The sequence below is a fragment of the Rhinolophus hipposideros genome (assembly GCF_964194185.1).
Source record: "Rhinolophus hipposideros genome assembly, chromosome: 3".
Taxonomy (NCBI): Eukaryota; Metazoa; Chordata; class Mammalia; order Chiroptera; family Rhinolophidae; genus Rhinolophus; species Rhinolophus hipposideros.
Genome location: NC_138049.1, coordinates 80299934 through 80313930, shown reverse-complemented (window position 1 = coordinate 80313930; position 13997 = coordinate 80299934). Strand labels below are relative to the sequence as shown.

General features: G+C 35.2%; 1 pseudogene across 1 annotated transcript; it reads left to right on the top strand.

Moving 5' to 3' along the window:
• The first annotated feature begins 4065 nt into the window (after positions 1 to 4065).
• LOC308494368 (heat shock cognate 71 kDa protein-like) lies at positions 4066 to 13158 on the top strand (annotated as a pseudogene). Its single transcript has 3 exons — positions 4066 to 4095; positions 4287 to 4462; positions 11197 to 13158. The product of its transcript is annotated as a heat shock cognate 71 kDa protein-like (transcript).
• Positions 13159 to 13997: the final 839 nt, after the last annotated feature.

Sequence of the window (13997 nt, the reverse complement as noted above, 5' to 3'; positions counted from 1 at the left end):
ACCACAAAACTCCACCATATCAATTACCAACAGATGCTGGATATAGATCGTTTCACAGGTTATGCAGAACAGGAAGACTCTAAATGATTAAAAATCTGTTTGTTTAGGCTATTTGTAAATTATTGGTATATCAAAGTATTAGTTTGGCACCAGTGTGCTTTTGACCAAAGGGGTCTCAGCCAGAAGTAAAGAAATAAGAAAACTAGGGGATAAACACACAGAGACTTTTTTATCTTATTTATATAACCAGATATGAGACTCAAAAGGGGAATGTTAGTATTATAACTATTTGTAGAGTAGGTAATTACTGTCTACCAAGAAAATGTATAGAAAGAACAGATAAAATACTAAATGAATGAGTTTCATGAAGCAGCAAGATACAAAATAAATGCACAGCACTCAATGTAATTTCCTTACACAAATACTAAACAATTATATATACAATCATAAATAAGATATTCACTAGAATAACAAAAACTATCTGGTACACATGACTTGCTTAAATACACATACACATGCATACATGCACATACACCGACAAGATCCTCATGAGGGAATCTATAATAAAGGACATTAAGAAATTTGAATAAATGAACCATTCCCTTCCCTTGCAGAACCAAAGCTTCCTATAGGAGGAAGGAAATTGATATACATTTCTTACTTTTTTATTTTGTCTCTCTTTCCAAAGACTCCTTCTCATAATTTCTTGGGCAAGAATAAGATGATTTCTATTTTTTATCCTAGGTCCTTCCCTCTTATTACTACCCATTTGAGATAGCTCACAAATTTAGTAAAGGAATATTTTGTACACCAATGCTGAGTTCTTCAGCATTAATTTATTGCACAATATTTAATTTAAAGCATGGTTTTTAAGGGTATTTAGTTTTTTTTGATGCATAACTCTATTTTGCATGTCAGAAGCTCAATATAATTTTCTTTCTCTTTTGACTCCTGTGTATTTTAGTCTCCTCTTAAACAGTTGAATACTTTGGCGTAACTAGGTCATAGGTTACCTACTCAGAAAGAAACAATAGGAAAATATACATCACTGTGTCAATATGATTGCAATGTAGATTTAGCATTACTGGGACTACGGAGAGGGAGAATTGTGAAGGAGCAATTTCAGTTCTCTATGACTGTCAGGTTTCAAGAAAAACAAACCAAAACCAAAATTCTTTTCTTTCCCACAAAAGTGCCTGATCCAGGTCCCTGAAGGATATCATTAATATCTCCCACAGCTGTTAAAACTTTAGAGCAATATGTGATATGACATCAGGGATAGTTTCATATTTTAATATATTTAATATTTCTGTGCTTTATTTGGAGAAACAAAACTACTAGAGTGATCTTGTATACTTCTCTTTACATCTTTGATCTAATTTATTTTCTTCTAAAATAAAGGATAAACAAAATCACTATTCAAATTCCCTTCTGGGGTATCAGATAATATACATAACAAATGATAAGTTCTGGATTTCAGATTTTTTTTTTTTCAAAATAAGTACATCCTATTCAAACAAACAAACTAACAGATACAGACAACATAATTGTGGTTCCCAGAGGGGAAGGGGGTGGGGAGGAGGACAAAAAGAGTGAAAGGGATGAAATATGTGCTGACAGTGGGCGACTAGACTAGACTAGACTTTGGGTGGTAAGCACACAATAGAGGATACAGATGTTGTGCTACAAAGTTGTAATTTATATAATGTTATATACAAATGTTACTCCAATAAACAATATTTTTTAAAATCCCATTTAGTACATGAAAATCCATTGTTTATAATTTAAATTTAACTGGACTTTTGTACTTTTATTTGCTAAATCTGGCAAACTTAATATTATACTTCAAATTCTATAAATCTATGAACCCCATTAAGTGTTATATTACAAGCAGTATCATACCACCAATATTTTGATCCTTCAAGTAAATTGTACAAAAATGGTGCTAATAGTGTAGGTAGTTTTGACATAGTAAGTCTAGGAAACATTTTTATTTTAAAGGAATCTCTCAGTCAACATTTCAATTCTTCATAAAATGTTAAAATGTTTTCAAAATGATAAATGTAAATATGTGTGTGTGTATATATATATATATATACACACACACATATACAGTGGAGGTGCCAATAAAAGTATTAATCGGTATTAAATATTGTATTAATTATATTATTGTAATATTGTATTAATAGGTATTAAATATTACCATTTTAATCATTTTAATACATTTTTTTTTTCCTTTCAGAAAATGTGTATACTTTTTTGGACATTTTTTGGTATATATATACCGTGTGTGTGTGTGTGTGTGTGTGTGTGTGTGTGTGTGTGTGTGTGTATTCTTTTGATTTCTTTTCAAGATTATTATGTCCCTGTTTATCTTGTTACTAAAGATTTTAGGTCAGAGTATTTTAAAATAGGATTAAAAATAAAGTATGAAAAATATATATAATTTAAAAGATTTATCAGTCACATAAACTTCCTTGGAAAATGCAATGCTATTTTCCTTTGAAATTATTTTTTTTAATTATTTCTTTAAAATATCGCTTTGCATTTCACAAGGGGTGGGAGAACTTTTCCATTAACAATAGTGAATATTACTGAGAATAATAAGAAAAATAAATTAGTTGAAATAAGCCTGAAGAATTTAAACATCTCACTATCCTCAAAGAACTTTCTTCCTCAGCTATACATAGCCACCTCTTCTGCCAAGCATCTGTTGAGGAAATGATGTAAGTAAACTTCCAAAGATTTGAAATCCTTAGCTGTAGCCTAAGTTTAGAAATTTCCAGATTGTACTGTGACTTAAAATCATATCAAAGAAAATGAACAAGTTTCTTCCATTTGGCATTTATAATTTTATTTATGGATTTTTAAAATTGTATATAATACAGATTGGATATGAAATAATACTTTCTCAGGAGATGACTGTGGTGATACCGTCTTCTTTTAAAAATACCTCTTTTAAAAAGAAAAAAACACACAAACAATAAACTACTAACAAACAATAGAAGGCCTGTGCCAATGACTTAAATGCTATTTTCAACTGAGAATTAAGAAGTAGAAAAATCTGCTAATATCATTAATCTTTAAAAACCTTCCTTGAGTCCAGATTCAAAATAGCAGAGTAGATAAACAATGTGCTTTCCTTCTCCAGTGACCACATTAAAGCTACAACTAAATCATAGAACAGTCAATGTGGAGAAGCATCTGAAGTCTAGCTGAACTGAAGTTTTATAACTAAGGATATAAAGAAGAATCCATGTCAAGACTGGTAGGAGAAGCAAAGATACAGAATGGGCAGGCCCCACACCTACTGTGGCAGGTGAGAATTGGGAGGGATATCTCACCTGCAGAGGTCCGCCTCCCCCCAGAGGAGCCAGGGATGCCAGCTCCTTATCAGGAACACCAGCCCAGAGTACCAGTGCTGGGAAGAGCAGCCCTGACAACATCTAGCTGTGTAAACGAGTGGGGATTCTGACCATATGGGTGGACAGAAGGCTGCAGGGAACCCAGACATCCTATTAAAATGCCAACCCACAGATTCACTTGCCTGCAGGCACTTGCCCTGGGCTCCAGTGGAGAAACAGTGACTCTGGAGGCACCGGAGACATACAGGGATAAACTGAGATGTGTGGCTTCAAGGAGCAGAATGGAGAAACAGTCACCATTTTTTCCTGTGTAGAATAATCCTCCCATGTAGCCAGAAGGTGGGCACCGACTTTCCTGTGTTGAACTCTCCCCAACACAGCTAAATCTGTATCTGAACTGGCCTGGTGAACTCTGCCTGCTGCACACTGGTGAGTCCCTGGAAACCCAACCCAACCAACTCACACAAAGTCAAAGGCTATTTCTTGACCAGCAAGCCCTGCTTGCATTGCACTCTATCTTGGACAACTCTTGGGATCAGCAGGTTCCAGGGAGGTGGCAGCTGGTCTCAGTGTGCTCTGAGACTTTTGCTGAGTAGCTCCAGGCTTAGCATTGGCACCAAACCAAAATCTAATTTAGTGAACAGCACTCATCCCACCCTGGTAATGTACTGAGACCCTGCCCCACCCAATTGCATACGACATGAGGCTTTATCAGCAGCTGAGCCTCAAGGTAGCTGGGAGACAGGAATAGCCCTCAGTGTATCCTAGGCTCTTGGAGGAGCTATCCCAGCCCTGGTACTGGTAGCAGCTATCCTCAGTTCACTATGTGGCCTCTCCCATGGGCCTCCTGGTCTAGCACAGGCAGTGACCAACTGCAGATTGCTTTGCAGCTACTATCATGTAGTTTCTGTCCAGTGACAGGCAGTGGCTGACCTGGGCCTGCACCAGAGCCTCTCTAAAGAGGCCCCGGAACCAACATTACCAGAAGTCGACTTCAGACCACAGCAGAACAGTACCCAATTACACCCACAAGCAGCACACTCAAAGGACGGTCTCAACAGGCCCCAGAGCCTAATGGGCAAAACCGACTCTGTGGGGTAAGCACCCAGGACAGCAGCTCATAAGCTGTGGACATCGCCAAATCCCACAGTCAGTCAGCATAAGGGTCAATCTCACCCACTGATGTGCAGTAGTGATCAAGGCTCAACTATAACAGGAGTGCACACCAACCCACAAAGGAACACTTCTGGAGCATCCAGCAAAAGTGTCCATGGAGACTGTGTCACTGGGCCCCACAGAGCATCTACTACATAATGCCACCCAGCCAAGACCTGGAGACATAGTATAGGGAAAAAAATAAAAAAAATAAAAAAAATAAAAAAGAAAGAAAAGAAAAAGAGACAAAGAAATATGTTCCAAATAAAAGAATAGGAGAAAACTTCAGAAAAATAACTACACAAAATTGAGGCAAGTAACCTATCATGTTTCCCAGAAAATAATACTGGGTTTTATACCATATTTCCCCAAAAATAAGACCAGATCTCAAATTCATTTTTGCTCCAAAAGATGCATTAGTGCATATTTTCAGGGGATGTCTTAATTTTTTTCATGTACAACAATCTACATTTATTCAAAAACAGTCATGTCATCTTCATTTGGAACATTGTCATAACATACTAATGCATCCATCTCGCTGAAGACCTTAACTGATGCTTATTTTCAGGGTAGGTCTTAGTTTTGAGGAAACACAGTATTAGATACAGAGTTCAAAACAATGGTTATAAGGATGCTCAATGAACTAGGAGTAGAATAGATGAACTCAGTGAAAACTTCAACAAAGAGCTAATAAGCGTTAAAAAAAAAAAATGACATAGAATTCATAAAAAAGAACCAGTCAGAAATGAAGAATACAATAACTGAAAGTAAGGGTACAACAGAAGTAAGCACAGACAGACTAGATGAAGCAGAGGATTGAATCAATAATTTGAAAGATAAAAAGAAAAATCTGAATCAGAAAAGCAAACAAGAAACATATATGAATGGTTTAAGGGATCGTTGGGGCAACATCTAGTATAATAACATTCATATCATAGAGGTAATACAAAAAGAAGAGAGCTGGAAAGGGATTGTGAACCTATTTGAAGAAATAGTGACTGAAAACTTTCCTAACCTGGCAAAGGAAATAGATATACAAGCCAGGAAGCACAAAGAGTCCCATACAAGATAAATCCAAACAGGCCCATAGCAGGGCAAATTATAATTAAAAATGTCAAAGGTTAAAGACAAAGAGAAAATCCTAAAAGCAGCAAGGAAAAGGCAACTACCTAAAAGGGAGCTCCCATAAGATTGTCAGCTGATTTCTCAACAGAAACTTTGCAGACAAGAAGGCACTGACATGAAGTATTCAAAGTGAAGAAAAGCAAGGAACTGAAACTAAGAGTACTCTACCCAGAGAGGCTATCATTTAAAATTTATGGATAAAAAGCTTCCCAGACAAGAAAAAGCTAAAGGAGTTCATCACTAACAAATAACTATTACAAGAAATATTGATGGAGTTTCTTAAATAAGAAGGATAAAACAAAAACAAAAACACAAACATAAAGATATATAATAAAATGGCAATAACTATGTATCTACCAATAATCACTTTAAATGGAAATAGATTGAATCCTCCGATCAAAAGACATAAGGTAATTAAATAGATAAGAAAACAAGACCCATGCTGTTTGCAAGAGACCCACTTCAGATAAAAAGCACACACAGACTGAAAATAAAGGGCTGGAAAAAGATATTTCATATGAATGGAAGCATAAAGAAAGTTGGGGTACCAATACCTATATCAGACAAAATAGACCTTAAAACAGTCTATAAAAAGAGACAAGGAAGGACATTGCATAATGATAAAGGGATCAATCTAACAATAGGATATAACCTTTACAAACATTTATGCACCCAGCATAGTGCACTGAAATATATAAGGTAAATAATAACCAACATAAAGGGAGAGACTAAGAGTAATGCAATCACAATACAGGACTGGAACATCCTAGTGACACAATGGATAGATCTACCAGACAGAAAATCGACAAAGAAACAGTGGACTTAATGACACACTAAATCAGATAAAATTAATTGATATTTTTAGAGCATTTCACCACAAAGCAGCCAATATACATATTTTCAAGAACACATGGAACATTTTCCAAGACAGACCACATGTAAGGCCGCAAAACTAGTCTCAATAAATTTAAGAAGACTGAAATTATATCAATCATCTTCTCTGATCACAATAGTATGAAACTAGAAATCAAATACAAAAGAAACTTGAAAAGCACACAAACACATTGAGCCTAAATAAAATGCTACTAAATATTGACTGGGCCTACAATGAGATTAAAATAATATTAATAATAATAATAATAATAATAATGATAATAATAATAATGAAATAAAAAGTATACCTTGATACAAATGAAAATGAAAACATAACAACCAAAAATCTATGGGAATCAGTGAATACAGTCCTAATAAGAAAATTTACAGCAATACAGGTTTACCCCAAAAAAACAAGAAAAAAACTCAAATAAACAATCTAAACTTACACTTAAAGGAACTAGAAAAAGAATGGCAAACAAGGCCAAAGTGAGTAGAAGGAAGGAAATAATAAAGATCAGAACAGAAATAAACAAAATAGAACCTAAAAATCAACACAGAACATCAATGATACCAAGAGACAGTTCTCTGAAGATAAAAACAAACAAACAACAAAATCGGTAAACCTTGAACCAGACTCATCAAAGAAAGAAAAAGAAAAAAAAAGAGAGAAAGAGGACCCAAATAAATAAAATTAGAAATGAAAAAGGAGAAGGGGTAACTGACAACAGAAATACAAAATATTATGAGAAAATATTACCAACTATTATATTCCAGATTTGGACAATCTGGAAATGGATAAATTCCTAGAAACATAAAATCTACCAAGACTGAATTAAGAAAAAAACAGAAAATCTGAACTGTCCAATTACTACTAATAAAATTGAATCAGTAAGCAAAATATTCACAACAACAACAAAAAAGTACTGGACAAGATGGCTTCACAGGTAAATTTTACCAAACTTTCAACAAATTAACACCGATCCTTCTAAAACTATTCCAAAAAATGAAAGATTAGGGAAGACTCCCAAGCTCATTCTACGAGTCCATCATTATCCTGATTTCAAAACCAGACAAAGATATTATTAAATAAAATAAAAACAAAAAAAGAGAAAGAAAAAGAAAATTATAAGTCGATATCCCTGATGAACATAGATGCCAAAATCCTGAAGTAAATATTAGCAAACCAAATTCAGAAATACATTAAAAAGATTACACACCATGATCAACTAGGATTTATACCTGGAATACAGGTTGATTCAATATCCACAAATCATTTAATGTGATACATGACGTAAACAAAATGAAAGACAAAAACCATATGATCATATCAATAGATGCAGAAAAAGTGTTTAACAAAATCCTGCATCCATTTGTGATAACAAATCTCAGCAAAGTGAGAATTTAGGAAACATACCTCAACATAAGAAAGGTCAGATATGACAAATCCACAGCTAACATACTGAACGTGTGAAAGCTAAAAGCATTCTTTTAAAGATGAGAAACAAGACAAGGATACTCACTTTCACCATTTTTATTCAACATAGTATTGGATGTCCTAGCCAGAACAATCAAAAAAGGAAATATATATATATATATATATATATATATATATATATATATGTGTGTGTGTGTGTGTGTGTGTGTGTGTGTGTGTGTGTGTGTGTGTGTGTGTGTGTATATACATATATATATATATATATATGTATATATCCCAAAAGTTTCCATCAAAAGACTATTAGAACTGATAGATGAATTCAATAAAGTAACATGATATAAAATTAATATTCAGAAATTGGTTGCATTTTTATACACCAAAAATGAACTGTCAGAAGGAGAAGTTAAGAAAATAATCCCATTTACAACTGCATTAAAATAAAATAATAAAGTAAAATAAATAAAACAAAATGCCCAGGGATAAATTTAACCAAGGAGATAAAAGACCTATACTCAAAAACAAAACAAAACAAAACAAAACAAACAAACAAAAAAGCCTGTTAAGGCATTGAAGAAAGGAAGTGAAGATGATATGAATAAATGGAAGCATATACTGGGTTCATGAATAGGAACAATTAACATCTGTTAAATTTTCCATACTATGCAAAGCAATCTACAGATTCAATGGGATCCCTGTCAAAATACCAATGGCATTTTTCACAGAATTAGAACAAATAATCTTAAAATTTATATGGGAGCACAAAAGACCCCAGGTAGTAACAGAAATCTTGAGAAAATAGAACAAAATTAGAGATATCACATTACCTTATATCAAACTATACTACAAAGCTATAGTAATCAAAACACCATAGCACTGGCATAAAAAGAAATACGAGGTCTGACAATTAAATTAATGAACTTGTTGCAACGATGTTGCTAACCTTTTTAATATCAGAGGGATTATTCATTATGAATTTGTACCAAGTGGACAAATAGTTAACCAAGTTTACTATTTGGAAGTGCTGAAAAGGCTGCGTGAAGAAGTTAGACAACCTGAACTTTTCACCAACAATTCATGGCTCTTGCATCATGACAATGCACCAGCTCACACGGTACTGTCTGTGAGGGAGTTTTTAGCCAGTAAACAAATAGCTGTATTGGAACACCCCCCTTACTCAACTGATCTGGCCCCCAATGACTTCTTTCTGTACCCGAAGATAAAGGAAATATTGAAAGGAAGACATTTTGATCACCTTCAAGACATCAAGGGTAATACAATTACAGCTCTGATGGCCATTCCAGGGAAAGGGTTCCAAAATTGCTTTGAAGAGTGGATTAGGCACTGTCATCAGTGCATAGCTTCTCAAGGAAAGTATTTTGAAGGTTACAGTAGGGATATTCAGCAATGAGGTTAGTAGCACTTTTTCTAGGATGAGTTTGCAAACATAATTTTCCAACCTCGTATACATCAAGGGAACAGAATACAGAGCTCCAAAGTAGACCCTCTCTTATATGGTCATTCTATCTATGACAAAGGAGACAAGAACATACAGTGGGACTAAAGACAGTCTATTCAATTAATGATGTTGGGAAAACTGGATATATATATATATATATATATATATATATATATATATATATATATATACTAAAAATTGAAACTTGACCAACTTCTTACACCATATACAAGAATAAACTCAAAATGGATTAAAGACTTAAATGTAAGTCCCCAAACCATAAAACTTTTAGAAAAAAAACATAGGCAGTGAGTCTCTGACACTGCTCTTATGATAGTTTTCTGATATACCTCAGACAAGGGAAAATAAAGAAAAAAAATAAACAAATGAGACTACATCAATCTAAAAAGTTTTTGCATAGCAAAGGCTACCATAAACAAAATGAAAAGACAGCCTACTAAATAGAAGATATTTGCCAATGATACATTGGATAAGGGACTCACATCCAAATTTAAAAAGAATTCATATAACTCAACACCAATAAAAACAAACAATCCAATTAAAAAATGGGCAGAGGACTTGAATGGACCATTCTCCAAAGAAAATACACAGATGGCCAACAGACATACAAAAAATGCTCAATATCACTAATCATCAGAGAAATTCAAATTAAAACCACAATGAGATATCACATCACACCCGTCAGGATGGCCATCATCAATAAATCAACAAACAACAAGTGTTGGCTGAAAAAGGAGAACACTTGTACACTGTTGGTGGGATTGCAAATTGTTGTAGCCACTATGTAAAATGGCTTGCAATTCCTCAAATACTGAAAATACCCAGAGTCTCTGGGTGTTGAACACACAGTTTGATAAGTAGATGATGTATTACAGAATTGTAGACTTGAAACCTATGTAACTTTACTAACCATTGTCACCCCAATAAACTTAAAAAAAATAAAAATAAAACTACCTTATGGCCCAGCAATTCCATTTCTGAGTATTTATCTGAAGAAATCCAAAACACTAATTAGCACTCCTATGTTTATTGAAGCAGTATTTACAATAGTCAAGATATGGAACCAACTCAAGAGCCCATCGATAGACAACTGGATAAAGAGGGGATGATATATATCTATATCTATATCATCTATATCATCTATATCTATAGATGTATAGATATATACACATGCAGAGGGTCTCAAAAAATGTATACACACTTTAAGAAAGAAAAAAACTGTTAATAAATTACATTGATGGTAACCACTTTGAGCACCTCTTGTAATTGCAGAAGTAAAACGTGACTTGTATTCATCTTTTGTTATCAATATATATTGAGTATTACAATTTGAATAGTTTTTTTTTCCTTTCTTAAAATGTGTATACATTTTCTGGCACCCTCTGTATGTATATAATGGAATATCACTCATTCATAAAAAAAGAATGAACTCTTACCATTTGCGTCAACACAGATGGACCTAGAGGGCATTGTGCTAAGTGAAATACTCATAAGTGAGTCTGAGAAAGACAAATACCATATGATCTCACTTATATGTGGAATCTAAAGAACAAGATAAATGAACAAACAAAATAGACTCATAGATACGAAGAACAGACTGATGGTTCCAGAGGGGAAAAGAAATGGGGAGCTGGGTGAAAAAGGTGAAGAGATTAAGAATGCTAATTAGCAGTTAAAAAATAGTCACAGGGATGTAAAGTACAGCATAAAGAATATAATCATTGAACGAGGGGGTAGTTGTCAGGATCTGTCTTCTTCGCAAGACACATCTACACTGAAGCAACCATATCTAAGGGACCTGCAGTTGGCATTGATCTGGGCACCATGTACTCTTGTGTGGGTGTCTTCCAACACGGAAAAGTGGAAATAATTGCCAATGATCAGGGAAACCGAACCACCCCAAGTTATGTCACCTTTACTGATACCGAATGATTGATCGGTGATGCTGCAAAGAATCAAGTTGCAATGAACCCCACCAACACAGTTTTTGATGCCAAACATCTCATTCCATTGATGATGCTGTTGTTCAATCCGATATGAAGCATTGGCCCTTCATGATGGTGTATGATGCTGGCAGACCTAAGGTCCAAGTAGAATACAAGGGAGAGACAAAAAGTTTCTATCCAGAAGAAGTGTCATCTATGGTTTTGACAAAGATGAAGGATATTGAAGAAGCCTACCTTGGAAAGACTGTTACCAATGCTGTTGTCACAGTACCTGTTTACTTCAATGACTCTCAGTGTCAAGCTACCAAAGATGCTGGAACTATTGCTGGTCTGAATGTGCTTAGAATCATCAACGAACCAACTGCTGCTGCTATTGCTTATGGCTTAGACAAAAAGGTTGGAGCTGAAAGAAATGTGCTGATCTTTGACTTGGGAGGGGGCACTTTTGATGTGTCAATTCTCACAATTGAAGATGGAATCTTTGAGGTCAAATCTACAGCTGGAGACACCCACTTAGGTGGAGAAGATTTTGACAACCGGATGGTCAACCATTTCATTGCAGAGTTCAAGCGCAAGCATAAGAAGGACATCAGTGAGAACAAGAGGGCTGTCCATTGCCTCCGTACAGCTTGTGAACGTGCTAAGCGTACACTTTCTTCCAGCACCCAAGCCAGTATTAAGATTGATTCGCTCTATGAAGGAATTGACTTCTATACCTCTATCACTCGTGCCCTATTTGAAGAATTGAATGCTGACCTTTTCTGTGGCACCCTGGACCTTGTAGAGAAAGCCCTTCAGGATGCCAAGCTTGACAAGTCTCAGATCCATGATATTGTCCTGGTGGGTGGTTCTACCCATATCCCAAAGATTCAGAAACTCCTACTGGACTTCTTCAATGGAAAAGAGTTGAATAAGAGCATCAACCCTGATGAGGCTGTTGCTTATGGTGCAGCTGTCCAGGCAGCTATCCTATCTGGAGACAAATCTGAAAATGTTCAAGATTTGCTGCTGTTGGATGTCACTCCTCTTTCCCTTGGAATTGAAACTGCTGGTGGAGTCATGACTGTCCTCATCAAGCGCAATATATATCATTCCTACCAAGCAGACACAGGCCTTCACTACTTATTCTGACAATCAGCCTGGTGTGCTCATTTAGCTTTATGAAGGTGAGCGGGCCATGCATGACCAAGGATAACAATTTGCTTGGCAAGTTTGAGCTCACAGGCATACCTCCTGCACCGCGTGGAGTTCCTCAGATTGAAGTCACTTTTGATATTGATGCCAATGGCATCCTCAATGTGTCTGCTGTGGATAAGAGTACAGGAAAAAAGAACAAGATTACCATCACTAATGACAAGGGTCGCCTGAGCGAAGAAGACATTGAGCGCATGGTCCAGGAAGCTGAGAAGTACACAGCTGAAGATGAGAAGCAGAGGGACAAGGTATCTTCCAAGAATTCACTTGAATCCTATGTATTTAACATGAAAGCAACTGTTGAAGATGAAAAACTCCAAGGCAAGATCAATGATGAGGACAAACAGAAGATTCTTGACAAGTGCAATGAAATCATCAACTGGCTTGGTAAGAATCAGACTGCAGAGAAGGAAGAATTTGAACATCAGCAGAAAGAGCTGGAAAAAGTCTGCAATCCCATCATTACCAAGCTGTACCAGAGTGCAGGAGGCATGCCAGGGGGCAATGCCTGGAGGCTTCCCTGGTGGTGGAGCCCCTCCTTCTGGTGGTGCCTCTCCTGGACCCACCATTGAAGAGGTTGATTAAGCCAACCTTGAGTGTAAATTTAGCATCATTCCACACAAAATATGGAAGGACCCAAATTTGTAGCAAATTCACAGCAGTCTTAAAGTTGAGCTGTTGTATAGTGAGAAAAACTGGGCATTCTTAATACTTGAATATGGAATATGTGCACAGGGAAAGGAAATAACAATGTACTTTATATGCACTGTATTGTAAAGTGGAAAATGTGATGTTTTAATAAAATTATTTAAAATTGGCACCATAAAAAAAAAAGGAATATAACCAATACTATTGCAACAACTTTATGTAGTGCCAGGTGGGGTAGTAGACTAATTGGGGGGATTACTGCATAAATTATATAAATGCGTAAGCACTATGCTGTATACCTGTAACTGATATAAAATAACATCTAATGTCAAGTGTAGCTGAAAATAAAATAAATAATTAAAAACAAAACAAACAAACAAAAAACTTTCTTCTACCACTAACTAGCTATGGTTCTCAGAAATTTTTAAACTCATGAAAGCTTTCAGAGCTTCCTTTTCTCTAATAAATGTAAAGGGAAGTATAATAGCAGTTATTATATAGCATTGTTTTAAAGATTATATGTAAATGTATAAAATATGGTTACCATAATGCCCAGCCTATATTAAGTAATAAATAATAGCTGACATTATTATGAGTACTAGTATTAGTATTAGTATTTAATTTACAGGAGTTCAATATATTAGATTGGTTTTAAAATTTATGAAACTTGTCCTGAATAAAGGCTGTTTAATTTTCATGTTTTCCAAATCTTTTTCATTAAAAACAATATTCATTTAAATATTAGACGTTAATATATAGTTAGCATTATGCTAGTC